The sequence below is a fragment of the Eumetopias jubatus genome, unplaced genomic scaffold (assembly GCF_037043125.1).
Source record: "Eumetopias jubatus isolate StellerSeaLion01/CBP00866 unplaced genomic scaffold, mEumJub1_p1.0 scaffold_8, whole genome shotgun sequence".
In the NCBI taxonomy this organism is placed as follows: Eukaryota; Metazoa; Chordata; class Mammalia; order Carnivora; family Otariidae; genus Eumetopias; species Eumetopias jubatus.
In genome coordinates, this window is record NW_028274814.1 from 126,369,284 (window position 1) to 126,384,152 (window position 14,869).

Below are 14,869 nucleotides of genomic sequence, written 5' to 3' on the forward strand. Positions count from 1 at the left end.
GTGGGGGGTGGTCCCCCCGGGGTCCACGAGGCCTGGGATGGGGGCGGGGGGAGCCGAGGGGAGGGTGGTGGCCGAGCGCGGTCTGCGGCGGCCGGGGTGGGGGGCGGGGTGTCCCAGCGGGGTCTACGGAGGCCGGGGCAGGCGACTGAAGTGGCCGAGTGGGAGGGGGCAGGAGGCGCCGAAGTAGGGAGGGCAGCTGGCCTGGGTCTACCGAGGCGGGGGCCGGGAGTCGAGGTGGCCAAAGGGAGGGGCGCAGGGCTAGGTCTATGGGGGGCCGGGACTGGCGACTGAGCGGGGGCCACGAGGGCCCCGGGGATAGGCGGCTGAAGTGGGGGTGGCCAGGCGGGTCGGAGGGAGGAGAGCTGGGGTTGAGCATTTGCCTTGGGCCAAGTTCGAGTCCCTTCCCTCCGACCTGTTGAGAGATAGGAAATGAAGGGGGGGAGCCCAGGAGCCCTGCCCCCGGGAGTGGGAGGAAGGAGGCGGGACCCCGACCACGCCCCCCCATCTTTTCTTTAGGGACTTGGGGAAATCCCGGCCCTCCCCATCCCACCCTACCAGCCCGACCCGTGTTGGGCCTTGACTCAACGGGGGTTTGAAGGCGGAGGCAGAAGGAGATTCGAGAAACCAGTTGGCTCCGCGGAGGCACGTTTAGAGAGAGTTAGCAAAGATTTTTGGACTGCATAAAGTCTATTCAAGGAAACGCATTTATTGAGCATCCCCCTTCCCTGGTAAGTCCACTATCCATGCTGTTTACTTTTTTTTTTTCCTGAAGCTCTTTCAACTCCATTTTCCCTTTAGGGGTCCTGCAGTCTATCCGTAGCCCCTACAACGGACAGGTTGTGTGCTGTGTGCTGGGAAACTTGGGGCGGCGTCAGGAGAGGGAGGCAGATCGGGGCTGTCACCCCTACTCTGGTAGAAGGAAATACAGTAACACCAAGCTCTGCATTTATCAACTTAAATATGTTCTTAAAACCTCACAAAACCTTGCAAGGCAAGATTATTTTACCCGTCTTATTGGAAGGAAACTGAGCCCCCACCCCAAATGATTGGCTGAAGGTCACACAGCTATGATTTGAACCTTGACCTCTCCCAAAGCCCATCATGCTTTGGAGGGGGAAGGAAAGGGGAAGGGGCAGGGAAGTTAAGCAACCTGCCCACTCTCACTAAGGCTAGTTGGTGCTGGGGCAGGGACAGAACTCCACTGCTTTTCCCCTGAACCTGGTGCGCTTTGTGCCGGGCGGTGTGTGTGCCTGACAGCCGGCTGTTGGAAAATGTTTCTTCTGCCAATTCTGTTTTTAAAGTAACATTTCTTGTCCTTAAGGCCCAGTTCAAATGCCACTTCTTTCATGATGCCTTCCCTATAACACCACCTCTCGTTGCAATAAGGGGCATCATATATGTTAGTTCAATAAAACAAACCTTTGTGAAGGGTACAATATGCACCAGACAGATGTCTGCAAAGTACTAGTCTCCCCTCCAGGACAAGAAGCAACCATCACTTATATTTCCCTTTGTATCTCACCATATGAGGTGCTTTAAAAAAATCTCTAGGGAACCAATGAACACGTGGGCCTGCCCTCAACGGGCCTGCATTACATTTGGAGGAATGTGCGGAAGCATTTTGAGGGCCAAATTATGTGCTTGAGAAAATAAATGTAAAGGGAGCTCATCCAGGGCTGTAGGTACATGGGGAAATCTGGGGCAGGAGGGTCTGAGCAAAGCCTTGAAGAATGGATTTGCACAGGGGGAGAGCAGGGAGGATATTTCTGTGGCAGAAATAGGGTGAGCCCAGGACTCCGATCTGGCAAGAAGTGGTGTGTGTCACGACATAGGGAAGAAAAAGATGAGCTGGGTGGAATACGTCCAGATTGCAGAGGTCGGCAGAAGCCAGCCAGGCAGACAGAAGAGTCACTATTAGTGTGGGAGGTCAGAGTAAATGACAGCAGGTTCTGAACTAGAAATACAACCATCTGCCCCAGAGAGAGAGGAACATCCACTCCAGCTAAATACAAAGAGAAATCGCAGGAATCTCCTAATTCAAAAGAGCACATGACCTAGGAAAGGAGATGGCAGAGACTAACTCATCAGAAGGGGCCAGAAGAGCCTTGTTTAACAACTGTTCAGCTGAGTTCAGCTTCTGTTTAAAATCCCTAGTGTGCGGGGCGCCTGGGTGGCTCAGTTGGTTAAGCGACTGCCTTTGGCTCAGGTCATGATCCTGGAGTCTCGGGATCGAGTCCCACATCGGGCTCCCTGCTCAGCGGGGAGTCTGCTTCTCCCTCTGACCCTCTTCCCTCTCGTGCTCTCTGTCATTCTCTCTCTCAAATAAATAAATAAAATCTTTAAAAAAATAATAAAATAAAATCCCTAGTGTGCAAACAAAGCAGTCATCCTCCTTCAAGCAGTCATCTGTCAGGGCAGTGATAACCTGCAAAGCAGCTTTGGGGGCTCCGCCAGGCTCTGGCCTGGGAGAGAGGAGCACTGCTCTTTTAACCTTACTTCTGCCACCAACCTAATTCTCTGACCTTGAGAAGTGTACTTAACCTTCTCCGTGGATTTCAAGGTCAGCTCTTTGGCATCTCTAAAGACCTTTCTCATTCTATTAATCTATTTCCTAGAGAAAAATAGTCATATCTGGTATCAGAAATAATTAAATATTTACATTTTTTAAACTTGAGGCAGAACTTATGCCAGAAAGCATGGAAGGTTTCTCAATTATCTGCCTCTGCTGAGCACTGGAAGCATAGCAGGTGGGGGAGGAGAGTGTTGCTATTTTCAATGTTTCCCTCTTGATCCTTTCCTCTGGGAGGTAGTGAAGTATAATGGTTAAGACACCGGCCCCCAAATAGACTAACGTGGGTTCAAATTCAGCTGCCATGACTGACTGGAGAGCATGACCTCTCTGAACCTCTGTGTCTTCATCTGTGAGGGGTGGGTAGTAAGAACGACCTCACCGGGTCGCTGAGAGATGGCGTATGATGCGGGGCACATAGCAGGACTCAGGGAATTAGAGGGTAGCTAATAACAGCTTGCAGAGTCACTGAGCGAAGCAGAGCTACACAAAGCTTCTATGTCTAGATTTCAACCCATTTTCTTTCATCATTACTTCTTGGCACTCCTGGCACCCCATGTGGCCTATAGACCACAGGCTCCGACGTGTTTGACCTGAGAAAGCAGGCAATGTTTTCCTCTGAAGCGAGGTTCTGCCATGGTGTTTGGCTGCACCCAGAGGTGAGGAGTGCCTCGTCGAATCTTCTGGGGCAGGAAAAAGCAGCGGTGCTGGGCGGTTTCCATTCTCCTAGCCCATCCTCTGAATCAGCACAACATGCATGTGGAGGAGGTTTCCCTGCTCCGCCCCCCCCCCCCAGAGTCTTTCACCTCTACCCCTTGTCATCTTCTTCCTCCCTAAAGCGTATTAGATGGTCAGGAATGTGGGTGGAGAAGAGGAGGAAGAGCTAGAGACATCTTTTCCTTTCCCCCAGCTTGTGTGAAGACACTTCTGAACATCCTCAGGGTGCATGGACCATAAATTATAAGGCAGAGATTTGTAGGCCTACAGCCCCCTCTTGGTTTCCTGTATTTCTGTTGGAATGCCGAAGCAGAAAGCCCCTGTTACTTACTGTTGATTGCCTCTTCTCGGTTCCAGGTTGACAAGACCCCCAGAGGCCAAGACGTGGGCCTGAATGCCCTGCAAACAGGGTGTGTTCGAGGTGGGGGCCTCCTTTGCAGCTGGCTCTGGAGTGTTAGGACATGGTCTCAGCAGTTCCCACCCCCAGAAATTCCCAACTCCAAATGCTGTAGCTCTGTGCAGGAGGGGAACTCTTTCTTGGAAGATAGATGATAACAGCTGCCCAACCCCAAGATACTGTCTGTCCGTCTTCCCCGGCTCCATGTTTCTCTAGAGGATTTGTTTTTCTCTGCTTATGTAATTATTATTGTCTGCCTCTTCTCATTAGAGTGTAAGTTCCATGCCTGAAAACTTCATTGAGCTCACTCTTACATTCCCTAGTACCTAGAACACAATATCTGGCACATAGTAGGAGCTCAATAAACATAATGAATTTCACGTGAGTCAAATCCGTCTACATAGGTCCTTCCCTTTCATAAGAAGACCACAAGGAGGGACAGTGGAGGGGAGGAACCCAGTGAAGAATGACCTTCTAGAGTTTCAGTATCATTACAATGATACCAGGAATGATGGCGGGAAGGGTGATGATGATGGTGATGGCGATGACCAAGAGGGTGATCGCTAACACAGGTAGGCTGCAGGGGACCTGGAGGACCACAGACGTCACCATTTACTGATCACTTACTGTGCGCCAGGCATTATGCCAGGAGCTTAATATGCATTACCTCCTTACAGACTGAGTGAGCCTTCGCTGGAGGCGTGGCAATAGTACTGATTCAGTTCCCCCCCAGGGGGGACAACGTGTACAAGGTGACACAACGTGAGAACGGTAGGAGCCAAGGCTAGAATCTGGCAGTTGATCTGAGAACTCACTCTCCCAATTAGCACATGAGTGGACAGACTGCTAAGAAAACAAACCTAGTCTGATGGAGTCCTTTACCCAAGGCTTACTGATAAAATCCAGATGCTTAATGAGCATCATGAATCTCAAACTGGGAAGGAGAGGGCAGGGCTGTATCTCAACCTGACACAGCTAATTCACCTCTGCAACTGCGCCCTCTCACCAGGCTGCTGGTGGACACGATTTACCCCTTACGTGTGCTGTGGGAAAAAATAATAAAATAAAATAAAATAAAATAAAATAAAATAAAATAAATAAAATGAAATAAAATAAAATAAATAAAATAAATAAAATAAAATAAAATAATAAAATAAAATAAAATAAATAAATAAAATAAATAAAATAAAATAAAATAAAATAAAATGAAATAAAATGAAATGAAATAAAATGAAATAAAATGAAATAAAATGAAATAAAATAAAATAAATTAAATAAATTAAATTAAATTAATAAAATTAAATTAATAAAATAAAATAAATTAAATAAAAAATAAAATAAAATAAAATAATAAAATAGTATATATTTAAAAACTCTTGACAATCTGACCCCTGTTTCTCTCCCTGGCCTCATTTCTCCCTCAAATCCCTTCCTACTCTGTGTAGCCAGACTGAGCTTCCCTTCAGTTGCCCTAATTTGCCATAATCTCTAAGGAACTCAGCTTCCTTGAAACTTTTCGTGCCCCCACCCCAACGTGGATAAGACATCCCTCCCTGGTGTCCCAACCCCCCCAGCCCCCAGATGGTCACAGCCCCTTCCAGGATGTGTCGTGATTGCCTGTTTATGTACTGTCCGCCCCACTAGAGCTTTTGGGGCAGAGACTGATCAATTCCTTTGCTTATCCCTAGTGCCAGGCAGTTTGCCCGGATTGTAGGAGGCTCTCAAAACCTGACAGATGGCTAATTGTATGGATATACCTGTACATAACGTATGACACCTTCTGATTCTCAGCACCCCTCACTGTCCGAGCACCCACTCTCAAGGGGGTGGGGTGTTGGGAAAGTCTCCAAGTTTTGAAAGTTTAGTAGAAGTGGGTAATATGTAGAAATGCAATGTTGTAGGATAGGTTCAGACAGCAGGTAACAAATGTGTGTTGCTAATTTAACCACATGGATATAAGAGGTGCATGGCTATGATGGATTCCTTAGTGAATGAGATAGAGAAGTTGCTGTAAAAAACCCTCCCCCAACCTTGCTCAAGAAGTCTCCCACATCTCCTTATCACAGGCAGAGCACAATGACCAGGAGCGTGGGGCAGGCGGAGGGGGAAGGGGGCAGAATGAGGGTTCGGGAATTATGCATCCCCTCCCATCTAGGATTTCCACTCCCCCTGACTCATAACCACCTGCAAGCCCTTGTTCTTTGTTCAAGCTCTTCTCCCCAGCCTTCCAATGTGGAAGTCCCAGCAGCCTCCTTCCAGGAACATCGAGTCCCTAAACACCTGTCCCCTCCCCCCGGCTCAGTCCCTCCACCATTTGAGCGCCTCCTCAGAATAAAGGAGAGTGGTAAGGATATGGATTGGGTTGGGTTTGATCCTATCTGGAAGACTCACAAGGCTGTGTGGTTCTGGAAAGTTACCTAACTTCTCTGGTCCTCAGTTTCCTCATTTATAGAGGAAGATGAATACTTTGTAAGATTCATGGGAGATAACAAATATGAAAGAGACCGTGATCACTGTAAGCTTCAGATACAAAATGATCATTAATGTGTGCCAACTAAATAAAGCCAGCCCCTCTATAATTCAGAACCTAGATGGATATTTTCAGCGCTAGAAAAAACTAAAATAGCACCCATAAACTGTGGCTTACAGTACCACCTATGGCCTAGAATTGTAGTAAGATTTCAGTGAAAGAATATCGGTAAAGCACCCAGCATGCTCTGTTTCAGCAGAATGGAGAGCATTATGTAATTAGGGTAATATCCTATCCCCACCAGGCCATGGATCTCTAGAGGGTAAAACCTTGTCGGCTTCATTTCACTGCACTATCCTTCACGCTTATTGTTGCATGGGTAACTGACCCAGAAAGTTTGATTTTAGTATGAGATGAGTGCACCTGATTCACGTGTTGCACAAAGATGTGAGCATCTGACTAGGCAAGGGGGCTACAGCCATGAACAAGCAACTCAAAATCCCTATCCTTGTGGAGCTTTCATGGCAGCAAGGGAGACCAGGTAATAGCACATCAGTAAAACACAGGACGCTAGGTAGTGCTAAGGGGGAAAAATAAAGTGGAGAAAGGGAAACAGGAAGGCTGTGGGATTGGGATTGCTATTTTAGATTAGGTGGTCAAGGAGTCCTCACTGAGAGGGTAACATTGGAGTAAAGACTTCAAGGAGGCATGGGAGCCAGCCACACAAATATCTGGAAGAAGAGTCTTCCAGGTAGAGAAAAGAGTGAATGCAAAGGCCCTGAGGTGCATCTGAGGAGCAGAGAGGAGGCCAGTATAGCTGGGGCAAGTGAGTAGTTCACCAACAAGTATTTATGGAGCCTCTACTTTTTAGAGAATAAAGAAATGAGCACAATTTCTGGCACACAGTCCGCTCTCAGCACATGCTACTCTTTCCATCACCGTCATTAACATCATTATCTCTGGATCTCTCCCACCACCACCCAGTATCCAGCCCAAGATCCGGTGCGTAGTAAGAGCTCAGTAACCACCTGATGAACTGAATCTCATGGTCCCGTGTAGGCTGGGTCCCTAACCATTAACACTTGATTATCCCTTGATGTTTAACTGCCCTGGAGACTTACTGTTTCCTTACATTGGCCTTTTGCCCTGAAAATCCTTAGGTCTCAACATGGTACCAGAATTGTATGTAGATGTAGTATTATATTGCTTTGGTTGGATTCCCCCCTCAACCTTCAAAAAGGTAGAGAGGGGAGTCCAGCAGTTCGGATTCTGTGACTTCTGCTAAGTCCGGGCCCCTTCATTTTATAGGGACCCTGTGGGAAAGCAGCCAAGTGCTGGGCTTATCAGCTTTAGGCTATCTCCTAGGACCCAGCAGGCAGAACTAGGCGCCTGCTGTTTACAACCCAGCTGAGCCTCAGAAAAGATTTCACCTAGAAGGGGGTGGATGGCAGTGAGGCCACTAGGTGCTCATCAGGAAGCTTTTAAACACAATGATCCTCACAGTAATTCAGGAGACCTGTCCAGGATGTGGAAGAGATTGAGTCAGTAATGAACTAATGAACTCCTCTGCACCGATGTCAACCAGGAGATTGCAAGTCTCTTAATGATTTAAGGCCCTTTTGCTTAAATAAAGCCTAGGTCCTGTTGTTCTTCAAGTAAAAGAAATACCACCCTTCTTTTGACCTATTTGTCAGAAGCGAAGGCAAAGTAGAGAAGCACTCTACTCAGCGAAAACTTTCAATTCAGTTGCAACGTGACTCTTGGTGCATGCATCTCCCACCCAGCAGCTCAAGCCCCTCCATCATAGACGCTTCTAAGACCACATCTTAAAGCCTGGGCTTATGGGGTATGACTAGTGTACCACGAAAAAGGACCCTTCCTCCGCTGTCCCGGGGATACCTCTCATTCCCAAACACACCCTCCCCTCTTTCTCCTCTCTGATACCATGTAAGTTTTTGTCTTCTAAAATAAGGTCATTCCTCCCTTCCACCCAGCCAATCTGCTCTTCCACAAAGAGAGTACTGGTTTAAGGGCGTCTGGGTGGCTCAGTTGGTTAAGTGACTGCCTTCGGCTCAGGTCATGATCCTGGAGTCCCAGGATCGAGTCCCGCGTTGGGCTCCCTGCTCAACGGGGAGTCCGCTTCTTCTGACCCTCCCCCCTCTCATGCTCTCTATCTCTCATTCTCTCTCTCTCAAATAAATAAAATCTTTAAAAAGAGAGAGAGAGAGAGAGGGTACTGGCTTAAGAGTAAGAAAGACATTTTCATTTTAGAGAAAAGTAAGACCTGGGCCTGGCGTGTATTAGCCATCGGCTTAAAGTCACATAGTCAAGGGTCCGGGTTGGAGACACGTGCTTCTGATTCCAAACTCCTCTCCCTTTCCACCAATCCTAACTGTCTTTTGGATGGGTGACTCCAAAGAATACAGATTAGCATTCTAATTAGCATTCCCCCAAGGAGTACTGATTAGCACCCAAAAATAAATATTTGGCGTCAACTTGTATGCAGGGCAACATGGAAAACCAGTTTTAAATGAGTACTGTGTAGAAGCATTTCCAAAGTACTTGTCAAACAGAAGTGATATCAGTAAATATTTGTCAAATCGCTGAATGAATACTAATGATACGAAATTAAGTCAGGTGGATCTTCTGAGAAGTAATGGCATTTTCCATTCTGGAGAAAGGAGATCTTTCACTCTGTAAACAGATTTACGTGAGAATTTTCTTTCATAAAAGTGACTATGCCTGCATTATTTTCTCAACAGCTGTGCTTGGTTTATAAGCTAAGCTGCTCAAGACCTGGAATTATCTCTGCTACTGAGCCGAGGTGGCCTATAGTAAAGCCAGATTTTGCTTTTGCCAAGCTTATGAAGGCAAGGCCTTTGTGACGTTCAAAGCTTCTTTCCATTTCTCTAAGGAAGGAGGATTCCTCTCCAAACACGTACAGCCTCTCTGAAGGCTTCTGAAACCTCTGGGACTAACGGACACTTGGACCTGTTTTCGTTTCTCATCCTGACACGTATTTGCCTGTTTCTTCTGGAAACGTCTTGCATCAGTTCATCCCAAAGGCTATGAAGCAGGCCTGGCATGGGCCAAAGCCTCATTCAAGAGGAAGAAGGAAGAATTAATTAAAATATCAGGTGCTGAGCCAAGCATTTTGTACTTGATTTCCCACTGAATCATCACAACCCTATGAGGTATAAATATGATTAAGTTTGTATAGGACAGAAAAAAAAAGACTCAGAGAAGACCAGTGGTCTGCCCCAATAACACAGCCTACAGGTGTCAAAATGATACTGAAACTTAAACCTGCCTGAGTCCAAAGTCCATGCTCCTTCTTCTCTCCTCTCAGGGGCTTCCTGGACCTACATTCAGCTTGGCATTGACACTTCTCTCGATCTGCTCTGACTAGATTCATCCCCGACAATTTCCCACATCAGTAGCCCCCAGGGAGCTTTTTTAAAAATAGATGAACCCTGGTCTCATATCAGCCTACCAATGGAAGGGCGCAGGCTTGGGTACTTCGTTAAAGCTGCCCAGTCAACAGGTATGTCCCGCCCTGGTTAAGAATCACTACAATATATGGACCCTTTATTCCAGAAGAACTCTACCTACCCCATTTATGCTCATTATTCCCCCTTCCTCACCATTTCCCACATCAAATCCCTAAACTGAGCAAATCCAATTTCCTTCCAACAACCCATACCTGGCCCCTCCAGCGATCAAAATTCACTCTGTTTCATGTTGGCAGAAAATGACCCATTTAGATGCTCAGCTCACCCACACACTATGATAAATTACAAATAAATTAAATCATTTAATACAAAAGTTTCAAGCCGAGGAAAATAGGAAAGAAATAAAAAGAATATGATCTCAAAATTTTGGTGGGGAAATGGAATTGTAAGCATGGAAGAAAAAGGTTTAAATTAAAAGGGGAAAGTCCCCCCCAAAAAGGAGGGGGGAGTAGATCTGATTTAACTACATGAAAATATAAAACTGCCTATGAAAGAATAAGAAAGCACTTCTGTAAATATTGTTGTAAATATGTAAATATGACAAGCAAAATATGTTGTAAATATGACAAGCAAAAATTAGTAATATTATTATCTAAAAAGACCATACAAATAGGATAAATGCTCTAAAAGTGGGAACCTTGTTTATCTTGTTTGGTATTGTATTCCTGTGCTTACAGATGCTTAGCCTATAGTAATATTTGTTGAATGAAGAGATTTTTTTTTTTAACCTGAAAACCCCAGGAGATAAGTGAGGAAAAAAAGACATGAAAATAACTCACAAAAGAGGAAATACGATTTCTCAACACACGGAAGCATGTTGAAAGTCTCCCTTGTGATACGAGAAATAGAAGTATTTAAAACACTGATGGGTTATTATTGGTGTCTAAGAAATTAGCTGAGATTTTTAAAAAAAACTATAAAATATAATGCTAAGTCAGGTAGGGTGAAACAGCTCCTTCATGCTGTCATTGAATCAGCCACTTTGAAGACTAGTAGAGATGGGAACCAGGTTCTGATGGTATCCAGATGGTTAATGGAATGGGAATTATTGGTTTTGTCTGACCAGCAACTGAACTGCCCCCTTCTAACAGACCCCACGGATTCAGACAATGCCCCCACCCTGGTCAACCTTCACCGGGATTCTTCAAACCAGCCCCGTCTGGAAGAGAGGCCCTCTTTTTTCTCTGGTTGTGAATCACTTGAGGACATGATTCTGGAAGCTGCCAGTAGTCATGTCTCTTGAAACATGGAGAGAGGCTATCTGTAGTGGAAATAATAATAATAATAATAAGTTGGTTTGCAGAGAATCCTGTTGGCATTAGATCCCTGGTTCCCATCATTCCTGAGGTCATTTTCTGTGTCTGGGCTCTTCCCACAGGTTGATGACCTGAGTCCATCATCTCTCTCCCGCTGAGTGTACCAGACTAGGCTCCTTCTGGTTTGCAAGAGCCTATTGTTCACTTCTCAGGAACTTTGTGAACTGGTTGTTAACCAGCTGGAGCTTGCAATCAGCCCTGGTAGAGGTATTTATTCTAGCAGCCTCAGGGTGTTTCCAGTCCATGGAAATCTGAAAACACTGCAAATCAGGGCTTCTACTCCCACCCCCACCCAAGAGCCAGTTGTTAACCATTTACGTATGAGCACATCACTTTCCTTGAGGTACCTGGGCTGGATTTCTGTCACTAGCAATCCAGAGAATGTTGGGCAATGCAGCTGGAGTTGCTGAGACCCAAATCCCACCTGAGACTTTTATCTCCAGTTTATAAATGAAAAACCCTCCCCAGGTGGTCCCCAAGGGAAACAAAAGCCACAGGGAGCTTTATTTTTAGCTGGGCTTTAAGCTAGGCATGAAGCTCTTCTGCAACGTCACAACTAGACATTCAGGAGGGCAGCCTTCTCCGCTGACCTGGATATTGGGTAAGTCATTTTGCAAGGAAAGGTGACAAAGCGCATATCTATCCAGGCTGGATGAGATGCAGCCACCGAGAAAGAGGTCCCAAGAGAAAGTGCATTTGCCTCTGAACCTAGCAAGGAGCCCTGGCAGGAGGCAGGGAGGGTCCCAAGCCTGCTTGCCACTGGGAAGAAAAGAGAGTACAAAAAAAAGAAGAAAGAAAGAAAGAAAGGCTCAGACCTCCTCTAGGAGTTCAAGCTCTGAGTCAGCCTTTTCTCTCAGACTGTATTCAACAGATTGGCAGAAAAAAGAGACACTATACCCACCTCCAGATGCCCGCAGAATTCTTTGGACAGTAAATGGGAGGATTACAACTGTTGATACCTTCTACACCAGTGATTTTATGTCTAAGAATCATTTCTAAAGAAATAATACAAAATAAAGGAAAGGGTTTATGTAGAGACCTGTTTATTACTGAATTATTTAGAATAGGGAGGGGAAAAAAGCCTGGAACCTACACAAATGACTACGAGAATTATAGTACAGCGTTCTAATGTATCACAGTCATTAAAAATGGTTTGAAGGGATTATAATAAGATGGGGAAAAAATCATACCTTAATTAAATAAAAATTTGGATTTAAATTTTATATTCAGAATGACTGGCAATCAGAGAAAGAGTAAAGGTCAAACTAAAGTGTGCACAGACTGAAAACTGCAAGGGTGTCGTCCCAAGTGTTAATTGTGGTTTTCTGCTTTGGGTAGTGAAACTATTGAAGGTTTTTAGTTCCGCTTTGTTTTCTCTGTATTTTCCAAGCCGTGTTCAATAATCTTACATAAAAATGGATACCACTTGGGCACCTGGGCGGCTCAGTCGTTCAGCGTCTGCCTTCGGCTCAGGTCATGATCCCAGGGTCCTGGGATCGAGCCCCTGCATCAGGCTCCCTGCTCGGCAGGAGGCCTGCTTCTCCCTCTCCCTCTCCCCCTGTTTGTGTCCCTTCTCTCGCTGTCTCTCTCTGTCAAATAAATAAATAAAATCTTTAAATAAATAAATAAATGGATACCACTTAGTGAGCATCGTTCAGTATTTATATTGTGCCAGGCCCTAGACGAAGCACTTTTCTTAGATTATTTTATTTGAATCTCCCTGCGACCCTCCAAAGTGGGTACTTTCATTACTTCCAATTTACACATGGAGAAACTGAGGCTCGGATAACTTAAGTGTCTTGCCCAAAGTCACACAGCTGATAGCCAGGGTGAAGAGCCTGGTCTGTTTGACTTCAGACTCAGAGCATCTTATCCACCCCACTCTCCTCAATAAGAGAAGACACTAGATAAGTAATTTACATATAGCTATACAGAAATATAGATATTAAACTTTCTTTTAAGCCAGAGATCCATCCTTCAAGGCATAGCTCTTTTACGAGAACCTTCTGCTTCCTGCCCCTAAACTCTTGCCCTGATGTCTGCTCCCTCCAGTACTCTTAGACTGTCCTACACTATTGACGGTCTTTTCCTGGACAGCCGGTACACCCTCAGGTAGATCAGAACGTCTGAGGGAAGGAAGGGCACCTTCTCCTCACTCTGGTTCTTTTCCCCTTTTCCACCTCTCCTCCATCTTGCACTGCACACTTCAGCCTCGATCTCTCTGCACCATAAGATAAAACGAACCAGGACTCCCAAATTCACATCCTAAGGGAAGTTGGAAAGCCTTACCCAAGACTTCCGCGTACTTTCTTAAGCTTACTTTGTTATGGCTACTGTTACCGCCAACTCCTGGCTCCCCTGACCCAGTTCATTCAGGAAATGGTCTCGCTTTTCTGTGCCTGCCCCAGATGGAAACTCAGCCCCTTGCTTGGCTTCTACAGTGAACCCATACAACAGGGCCATCCAAACATGTAGAGTTTATGAAGGATATTAGAGGACAAAGAGAGGTTTATGCTGTTGAAATTCAAACAACTTCAGTGTGAATATTAAACATCCCTGTGAAAACAAAACAAAACAAAACCCTTTGGCTACCAGGCCCTGGAGAAGTATTATTTATTGGCTGCTTTGCTCTATGAGTATCTCGCTTAATCCTCTCCCTCCCTCCCCATTGCTTTTCTACCCCACCCTCACCCCACACCCAACTCCAAATCCCCTGTCTGTAATGCACAGCTATCCTGTTTACTCAGGCCCCAACCACCAGACTCAGCTCCTGACCCTTCCAGGTGCCCAGCTGATTGAGAGGGCCTTTCACTGAAACCTAATCCACTCTTCTTGGATTGCTGTGTTGGTGGACAGCAAACATTTTATCTTCCTCGATTACACTTAAATATATAAATTGAATTGAGAACCTGCTTTGTACCAGATGCTGAAGATATACAAAATTGGAAAAATACACAAGCAAGAATCCTAAAGAACTTAATCATTAAGTTTCTTAAGAACTCATAGCTTACAGAGCGGGTAACCACGATAGCAGACCACTGGTGCTCTAACAGAGGAAGAAGCAAAGGGCCACGGGGCTCAAGGGGATGGAGCAGCCTGTAAATTTGGGCCTCTTAGGGATGCACGGGCCAGACACGCAGGAGTCTCAAGTTCTGAGTTCCTTTCTCTAGCCATGGATTCAGCTGGTATTCCTCACATGTCCCTTCTGAAAGCTTCTCTTCGGCTGTGGCTGCCAAGATTCTTTCTACTGCATTACACAATATACAATAATTTATGACTGACAGTAACCCAATAATCCCAACTTGACTGTAACTCCAATTTGGAATGTGCAGCCCTTTCGCTCTGCACCGCGCTGCAGGGCACCAAGACCATCTATAAGACCATTTGGTGAGTTGAACAACAGAGGATACTGAAAGTTCTCCAAAGAAAGGCAACACATGCTAAATGTTCAGTCAAGTCCATTTTCAACCTAAGTTTCCTGTTTCCTGTTTTCCCGCCTTCCACAACCAAATACAAACCAAAGCTCTTTTTTCAGACTCTTTAAAAGTAAATAGGGACCAGCGGGGGCTGGGGATCTCTGTTGTCACAAAGGATGTTGCCTGTCTTGACACTGGTTTCGACAGTTCCTTTACAAAATACTGTGACTGTGCTTTATTTTAGCCTTAGCTTGAATTCTGAGCATAGAACAACTGGTTGTCAAGACACTCAAACTGCTTGCCAAATTGTCATTATTATTGTATTCTGGGTTGAGATGTTTTAAATAATTTTTTATTATAAAAAGAGATGCTCATTCTAAGATTTAAAACTTTATGAAGTATAAAGTGAAATATAAATGTCAATAGCCCAAAGAAATTTGAATAAACACTTCACCAAAGGAGGTCTACAAAT